This window comes from Lepus europaeus, chromosome X (assembly GCF_033115175.1).
Source record: "Lepus europaeus isolate LE1 chromosome X, mLepTim1.pri, whole genome shotgun sequence".
NCBI lineage: Eukaryota > Metazoa > Chordata > Mammalia > Lagomorpha > Leporidae > Lepus > Lepus europaeus.
The window spans coordinates 98,265,036-98,273,621 of record NC_084850.1 but is presented as its reverse complement, the minus strand read 5'-3'; positions in this window follow the sequence as shown (position 1 = coordinate 98,273,621).

Below are 8,586 nucleotides of genomic sequence, written 5' to 3'. Positions count from 1 at the left end.
TCCTCCATCTCCCTAGTTTCAGCTGAGCCCAGAATGTTTGTCTTTGCCTCACCTTAGTGTGCAGTCATGGGCCTTAGGGTCTGGAAGTGGACTTCTCACTGGCGGAGTCAACCACAAGCTGTGCTATCACTGAGCACCACTGATCTAGTGTGAATCTGTGTGGTTGGTGTGGTGATCTTGCTTGTGTGAGTCTTCAAACAATAAACTATTGGGTTCCCTTGGGCTCACTGCCTTCCTACTGGCTAAATCTATGCAAGTTTAACAAGCCAACTCAATTGCGCTAGTAATATTTCCTATGGTCGTACAGGGACATTTGGCTACGTCACTGACAAACTCTGGTGTTGTGTGGTGCTGCATGAATAGTCAGTTAGGTTTCCTGAACTCCCACAGGGCCTGCTTTTCAGTGTGACATTCGGTTGGCTTGCCATTCCTTAGTTATTTACAAAGCAATTTTACAAACATTGTCACATCTAGAGCCAGTTAAGTGGCTATTTAATTCACACATTGATTTTTTTTTTTGAGTTCAACTTCATGTACAAGTTAACGACATATTCCTGACTGAAATTCAAAAGTGGTATCATGGGGCCAGTGCTGTGGCATAGCGGATAAAGCTGCAACTCTTAGTGCCCGCAACCCATATGGATGCCACTTCCGGTCCCGGCTTCTCCATTTCTCACCCAGCTCTCTGCCATGACCTAGGAAAGCAGTAGAAGATAGCCCATGTCCTTGGGCGCCTTTACTCATGTGGGAAATCCAGCAAAGGCTCCTGACTCCTAGCTTTGGATCAACTCAACTCCAGTTGTTGTGGCCATCTGTGGAGTGTACCAGAGGGTGAAAGAGCGCTCTCTCTCTCTCTCTCTCTCTGCCTCTCTGTAGCTCAGCCTTTCAAATTAATAAATAATTTTAAAAAGTGGTATCACTTGTAAAAGATATAAGTATAAAATTAATTTAAAATATTTTAAATTTTAAATGATTATAAAATGAAGGTAATCCAATTATAAAACCTATTTCCTAATTCATCATCCTTATGCTCCATGGATAAGAGTAACTGCTTAAATGTAATTTACCTTGCCGGCGCCACGGCTCAATAGGCTAATCCTCCGCCTGTGGCGCCGGCACACAGGGTTCTAGTCCCGGTCAGGGCGCCAGATTCTGTCCCGGTTGCCCCTCTTCCAGGCCAGCTCTCTGCTATGGCCCAGGAGTGCAGTGGAGGATGGCCCAAGTCCTTGGGCCCTGCACCTGCGTGGGAGACCAGGAGAAGCACCTGGCTCCTGGCTTCAGATCAGCACGCTGGCCGCGGCGGCCATTGGGGGGTGAACCAACGGCAAAGTAAGACCTTTCTCTCTGTCTCTCTCTCTCTCACTGTCCACTCTGCCTGTCCAAAAAAATGTAATTTACCTTAAGAACTGGGGAAGCAGATCAAATGATGTAAGTAACTTCCTACCAGGAGAATGGTCAGTGTGAATCAGAGTCAAGTCGGAGCCCATGGCTATGTCTCACCCTATACCCTTGGATGGCACAGCAGGCAGTTTTTGGCCTTAGAACTTCCCAGGCTTCCTTTCCCCTTCCCCTTACTGGGCCCTAATATGCCATTCTGATCTACACTGTTAGCATTTCTCCCACATTTTTTCACAAAATGTGGTAATTACATCTAGTCTCACCTTATATCTGTACCTTAGATTTTCAGTTCTTTGGAACAGGAAATATTTTAAAAACAAAAGGGGAAAAATACTGCTTATAATACACATCCTTTTTCTAAGCAGAATGGATCCTGAAAAAAGGCCTTTGTTGCAAGATTATCCTTTGAGTTGTAAGGATGCAAATGAGCCTCAGAGTTGCTACTCTTGAAAAGCATATAAGAAGGGAGGTATAAGGCTGAATCCTGGTACCTGGGTCAGAGATGAAGAAGTGTGGCCTTAAAATTGGGTATAAACTGTTTGAAGAAATGGAATAATCCTGCAGCTGCCCCTTTTGTCTCTGTCCTTGAAGTAGGCTCTAATGATAAAATGACTAAATCATCTCAGCACAACTGAACATGGCAAAGCTACTCCTACAGTACTCAAGGCTTTCAGACATATATTCTGAGGTATACCATTTTGGTTTATGGAGAGTAAAATTAGGAAGAAAGTCCATCAAGGAGAAGAGATCACAGTAGAGGCAGGTGTCACTCATGAGCACATACAGAAAAGCTGAAACACTATATACTGTTTTTTAAGGAACGGATGTTTTTATTTTCTGTTCCCAATAGATAAACAAAAAAGGAATAATGTGTCACAAAGGCTTATGACAATATTCATGACTACAAGAATTAGTAATTATGCAGAATGATTATCATAGGAGTAAGTATCTACCAACACATGTCCAGCAATTCTACTTTCACCTGAATTCAGAAAATAAAAATCTGCACTGAGAGATAAGTAGCATGTGCAAATGGATCAGCCAGCTGACTCAGCTGCTTGTGATTCTATGTTCTTTAGATCAACAAAAGAAAACAACACCACTATCTTGTTCTTAAATAAGAAGAAAGATAACTGGGATTGACTGGTGAAATATTAACTTAAATCTTGCTTTTTCACACAACTTAAGTAAATAAGCATTTAAATGAATCCTGTTATCATTATTCAAGAGTTCACCATCTTCAATTACCCATTAATGTTGATTATATCCATAACTTACAAAATACAGAAGTGTTCTACGTTTAAAAAAATAGCCATCTCAAAGGCCAGAAACACAGTTTTAAGCCCACATAACCGTATTTAAGATCTGGACATGACATGCACCAAGTATAGATTTTTGGATTTAATTCCTTTGTAGCCCTTATTGCACAGTATCCCTATTTTTTAAAAAGATTTATTTATTTATTTGAAACTCAGAGTTACACAGAGAGAGTAGAGGCAGAGAGAGAGGGAGAGGGAGAGGCAGAGGGGGAGGGAGGGAGAGAGAGAGAGAGAGAGAGAGAGAGAGAGAGAGATCTTCCATCCGATGGTTCACTCCCCAATTGGCCACAACGACCGGAGCTGCGCCGATCTGAGACCAGGATCCAGGAGCTTCTTCCGGGTCTCCCACGTGGGTGCAGGGGTCCAAGTTTTCGGGCCATCTTCTACTGCTATCCCAGGCCATAGCAGAGAGCTGGATGGGAAATAGAGCAGCCGGGTCTTGAACCGGCACCCATATGGGACGTCGGCGCTTCGGGCCAGGGTGTTAACCCGCTGCGCCACAGCGCCGGCCCCCAGTATTGCTATTTATGACTTCTCAAATGAACGAGAGCCTGTGGCAAAGAAAATGATCTATATGAAAGACCTCTATGGGCAAGAACCCAGTGGAATAAGCAGTCACCAAAGGAGGATGCACTTTCCTCTGAAGGGAGGGAAGTGCTTCCACTTTGCCTATGGCTTTGTTGAAATACTGAAGGAGTTTGTGGATCCAAAAGGTGTCCATAGCCTAGGCAGCTCTTGTCAAGAGCCTTGGGTGATCACTGACGTCATACATTAAGAGTGTTAATTGCTTACTAAACAACAGGAGTGTGCTAACTTCCCATGCAGAACCTCTGTCCTCAAAGAGCTATATTATGAAACTTAATAGTAAATCTTGTTCTCCAAGAATTATGATGTTCTAGTGTATTAACGGGAAGATATTTTGTCACACAAATTCTAGTTACATCTAAGGGCTTGCAAAAGATGTACCACTATTTTCAGGTTCCACTTTAAATATAATTAAGTTTCAAAAAGAAAGTGAAATTACCATCAAGATGCAAGGACTTTGACTAGCCTTTGTCTAGACTGTTGAGGAACAGCTTTTGTTCTTGGTTTTTGTTGTTGGTGGTGGCGGTGGTGGTTTCTTTTGATTTTTTTTTTATCTAGTTTTCTTTTTCTCCCTCATACAAAGAGCAGAGCTTTTTACCTAGAATAGACTTAATCTTCTGTGTATAAAGTTAAATGAAAATAGACTTTAGTAATAAACAAGACTGGGAAATGAGAGGAAAGAGGAAGAGGGGTGGCAGTGTGGGTGGTAGGGTGGGTACGGTGGGAAGCATTACTGTGTTCCTAAAGTTGTATTTATGAAATGTATGCAAATAAAAATAAATAAATAAATAAATAAATAATAAAGGAAATCTACATGTATGCTAGAGCTTCTTATTCTGATATAGCCTACCACACACAAAAATACCCTTACTTAACATGTTTAAGTGTTTGAAGATCTCTATTTCCTATCAGGCCTAAGGAAAACATCTCCAATATTTCAGGTTCTATTCAAGATTGTACAGTAGATCTCTCCAATACATTCAAGTGGTAAAAATGTATGATTACAAGGTCAGGAATAGATGTTCTTACTCAAAGAACGTATACTACGTAAGCTGAAAATCAGAAAGGATTAAGAGAAACAACATGCAATAAGATATTTCACAAGGTTGACTGAAAGAAAGTCAGTACACTAACATGGTATCTGTACCTTCCAAATACATCAGAACATAAAATTACAAAAAGAAACTTTATTGAGAACTTGAACTCAAGTATCCAAAGGAAGTACAACTGGCAGGAATTCAGGTTGTCTTCATTTAAACGTCAGGGTGTGCGTCACCTGTAATATGAACACAACATTTGGGGACATTAAGTTGAAGAACATTACTGAATTAACCTGAAAGACAAAACAAGCTTCAGTTTTACTAAATAGACTGAAACTGCAGGCTTGTAACAGTTACCCTTGGGGCCTGTGCTGTGACATAACACGTAAAGCTGCCACCTGCAGTGCCAACACTCCTTATGGACACACGTTCCAGTCCTGGCTGCTCCTCTTCTCATCCAACTCCTTCCTGATGCACCTGGGAAAGCAGTGGAAGATTGTACATGTCCTTGGGTCCATGCACAGGGGAGACAGACAAGAAATACCCAGCTCCTGGATTTGGAATGATCAGCTCCACTCACTGGGGCCATTTGGGGAGTGAACCAGTGGATGGAAGCGTGCGCGTCTCTCTCTCTCTCTCTCTCTCTCTCTCTCTCTCTCTCTCTCTCTCTCTCTAACTCTGCCTTTCAAATAAAATGTATAAATCTTTTAAAAAAAACCCAGTCACCCTTTGGCTAACTATTAAATGTCTTGGAAACATGAATGAAAGATCGCCAAAATAAAATCTTGATTGTTAAACACACTACAGTTCCTAGTAGTAAAAGGAATCCTAGAAATTGCACAAGTTCAGGACAGACAAAATCAAAGAAACCTACTAAAAGGTAGTTTTTAGTGGAAGGCAAAAACCATTTCTGTGTATCCTAAAAATCTCACAACCACACAAAAATATCCTAGGATATTTAGGAAAGTATTTAAAGATGATTTAAAGGTGGCTTGAAATCATTCTGATTACAAGATGGATAAAAGTTAATCTCACGTTTGCTACTGTCTAAGTGAAGTAAAGGGAAACCAACATGGCAGCAATGGCCGAAGCTGCGCTGATCCGAAGCCAGGAATTAGGCAGTTGTTTTTTCCCAGTCTCCCACGCAGGTGCAGGGGACCAATATCTTGGGCCATCTTCTACTGCTTTCCCAGGCCATAGCAGAGAGCTAGATCGGAAGTGGAGCAGCCAGGACTTGAACCAGCGCCCATATGGGATGCGGGCCCTGCAGATGGTGACTTTACCTGCTACGCCACAGCACCCTATTTTCCTGGTGCGCCCCTATTTTCCTTTTGTAAGGAGTCATTCATACCTCCTATTAACTACTTCCATTTGGCTTGGGTTTCATGTACTATTTTATTGTTATGCTTTATATTTAATGGACACTTAAAAATACCTATTCACTTAATAACTATCTTCTGTTAAATGCATTTAGAAAACATAATATTCCCTAGATTAAATTTTAATCATCTTTAATAGCCTCCCAGTGGTAGCCTTCCAACTGTCCTATTTTCTCTACTATTTTAAAAATTTATTAATTAATCTGTAGGACAAAGGGCTGAGACACTGGGAAAGAGAAAGCAACAGAAAGACTTTTCTTTCTGTGGTACACTGCCCTAAGTCCAAAAAGGCTATTTATATGCCTGAAACCAGGAGCCAAAAACTTTGTCCTGCTTCCTACATTGTTTGTAGAGATTGAAGCACCTGTGCCATCTTCCCCTACTGTCCCAGGCTCATTAGCATACATCTGGATTGGAAATGGATAGGCTGGAACACACCTGGCACTCTGATATAGATGGTCCGTGACTGAAGGAGAGGCTAAACCCGCCATGCTACCACAGTCAGAACCTCCCACAATATTGTTAAGCATCATAGAGAGTAACAGCATTAAGAAGATGAAGGCGTTGGTAATTTTGTCCCCAGACATCAAGGGCATCCTTGTATTATGTTTAGGCCTGATTTATTAATTTTTATTTTTATTAGAGAGAGAGAGAGATGGCATGTGCTTGGTTACTGCTGTTCTCCCCCATAGCAAGCCTGGGGAAGGCCTGCATTTGGCATAGCTGAGAGCTCAGAACTCAAACCTAGTTTCCCACTAGGGTGGTAGAGAATCAACTATCGAGCCATTGCAGGCTGCTTTCTACAGTGTGCATTGTCAGGATGCTGGAATCAAGAGCAGAACATGAAGTCAAACTCAGGTAATCTGATATGGGATGTAGCTGTCTTAACTAGCATCCCAATGGCCATGTCAAAAGCCAGCCACCTAAAATCCCGAAGTTTTGGTCTTTATATTACTCTCCCACCAACTGTTGTCTTAAGGCAGGAACTTGTAATGTGTACCCTGCAATACGATTGGTGTTCATGCTCCCATATGGCATTTGCAGTGTTGTTAGACGTATTAACTGGAGCTGCTACCGGGCTGCCGTAGACTAAGCAGTGGTCCGGGACAATGACATCCACCATTGATGTGGGGCTTCAAGTTCCAGCTGCTCCACTTGTAATCCAGCTCTGTATTGATGTGCCGGGGAGAGCAGTGGAAGATGGCCCAGGTACTGGGTCCCCCTGAGGCCCATGAAGGAAACCTGGATGGAGTTTCTGGCTCCTGGTTTCCACCTTGTGCAGGCCCAGCTGCTACGGTTATCTCGGGAGTGAACCAGCAAATAGAAGGTCTCTTTCTCTCTCTGTCTCCCTGTGCTTTCATATAAATAAATGAATCTTTTGAAAAAGAAGTGACACTCACGATTCATAGTAGGGCAGAGATTAGGCACAGCATAGGTGTTCATTTTCAGTCACCTTCGACATCCAGGACATACAAGCACTTTACCTACTTGATCAGTGCCGAAGGAAAAAAAACAGTTGACCCCTTGCCATTCTATTATTCAGTCATTCTATGCTATACCGGGAGATGGATTTAGAATGAAATCATTCTCTGTGAGAGAATACAGAACATTACAGAATCTAAGAGCAAGCATTCAGGCAATCAAATATCAAATAACCCCATCATGTACTCATTTGTTGCTTTTTCCTATCCCTATTCAAGAACACCACTTTGTTGAAACAATTGTTTTTCTCTGGTTGCCTTGCCATGGCCTCACTGACCCTGATATGCTGCTTCCCTCAGTGTATTCCATCATTTATCAATACTTCTAAAGACTGGTTGTGAGAGAGAGCGGCAAGATGGCGGAATAGGCAGAGAGCAAACTATTAGTCCGGAGACAGAGACAGGTGAATATAAGTGGAGATACTGCAGAGTCAAGGAAGAGTAGGGGATGAAACAGCATAGGAAACTCTTCCGGAACTAGTAATTCACAGTGGACCTGCGTGGAGAGCGTGGGAGCCCAAGTTCGGGACACCAGCAGCAGATTCAACGCACCAGCGCTGGAACGCGAGGTGAGCCGAACCACAATAGCCCGAGACACCAGCGGGCAAGCGGAAAGAGGAGGCTAGAGGGAACGAGGCTTGAAACTCCGTGGGGAAAAGTTCACCAGGCTAACTAGAAGAGAGAGAGGAAAAAAATAAAAAAAGCGACCGATACGGACACAAGTTTCTCTCTCTCCGCTCACCTCTCAAAGGCGAGCAAGACAGAGCAGGCGCCATTTTGGACATACGTCATAAGCAGGGCGACCTCAGGTCTGCACCACCCCTGAGCCTAGCAGAAAAACCTGACTCTGGGGGGAGGGGTGAAATAACAGGAGATTAGCATCTAACTTGTCAACCCAGTGGGAGATTTCAGGAGAATTGGAGCCCACACTGAGGGCAGCAGAGATTGCCTGTGTGGTCCGTGGGAAAGAGCTTCCGATCTCTGGCTCCTGTGGGTATATCATTTGCCTGCTAACTACCTCCAATTACGTTCAGCTGTGCGGAATTACTTCCCTTTTGAATCAAAAAAGAGAGAGATTTACCACACCTAACCTGGGAGTGTCATCTTTGACACACCCTCAGCCCTGAGAAACCAAACACAGCTCTCAGTCCACGCTCATCTCAAGCCTCTAAGGCACCACTGAAAGCAGACAGTACACTTAATATAGAGCCATAGTGTAACAAGAAAAAACACCACAGTGAAGAAACCAAATATCTCCAACATGCCAAACAACAAACGCAAAAACCAAGCTAACAAGAACAAGGAAGACACTATGACACCCCCAAATGAACAAGACACCCCAATTCAAGATTATGAAGATGAGGAGATTGAAGAAATAAAAGAA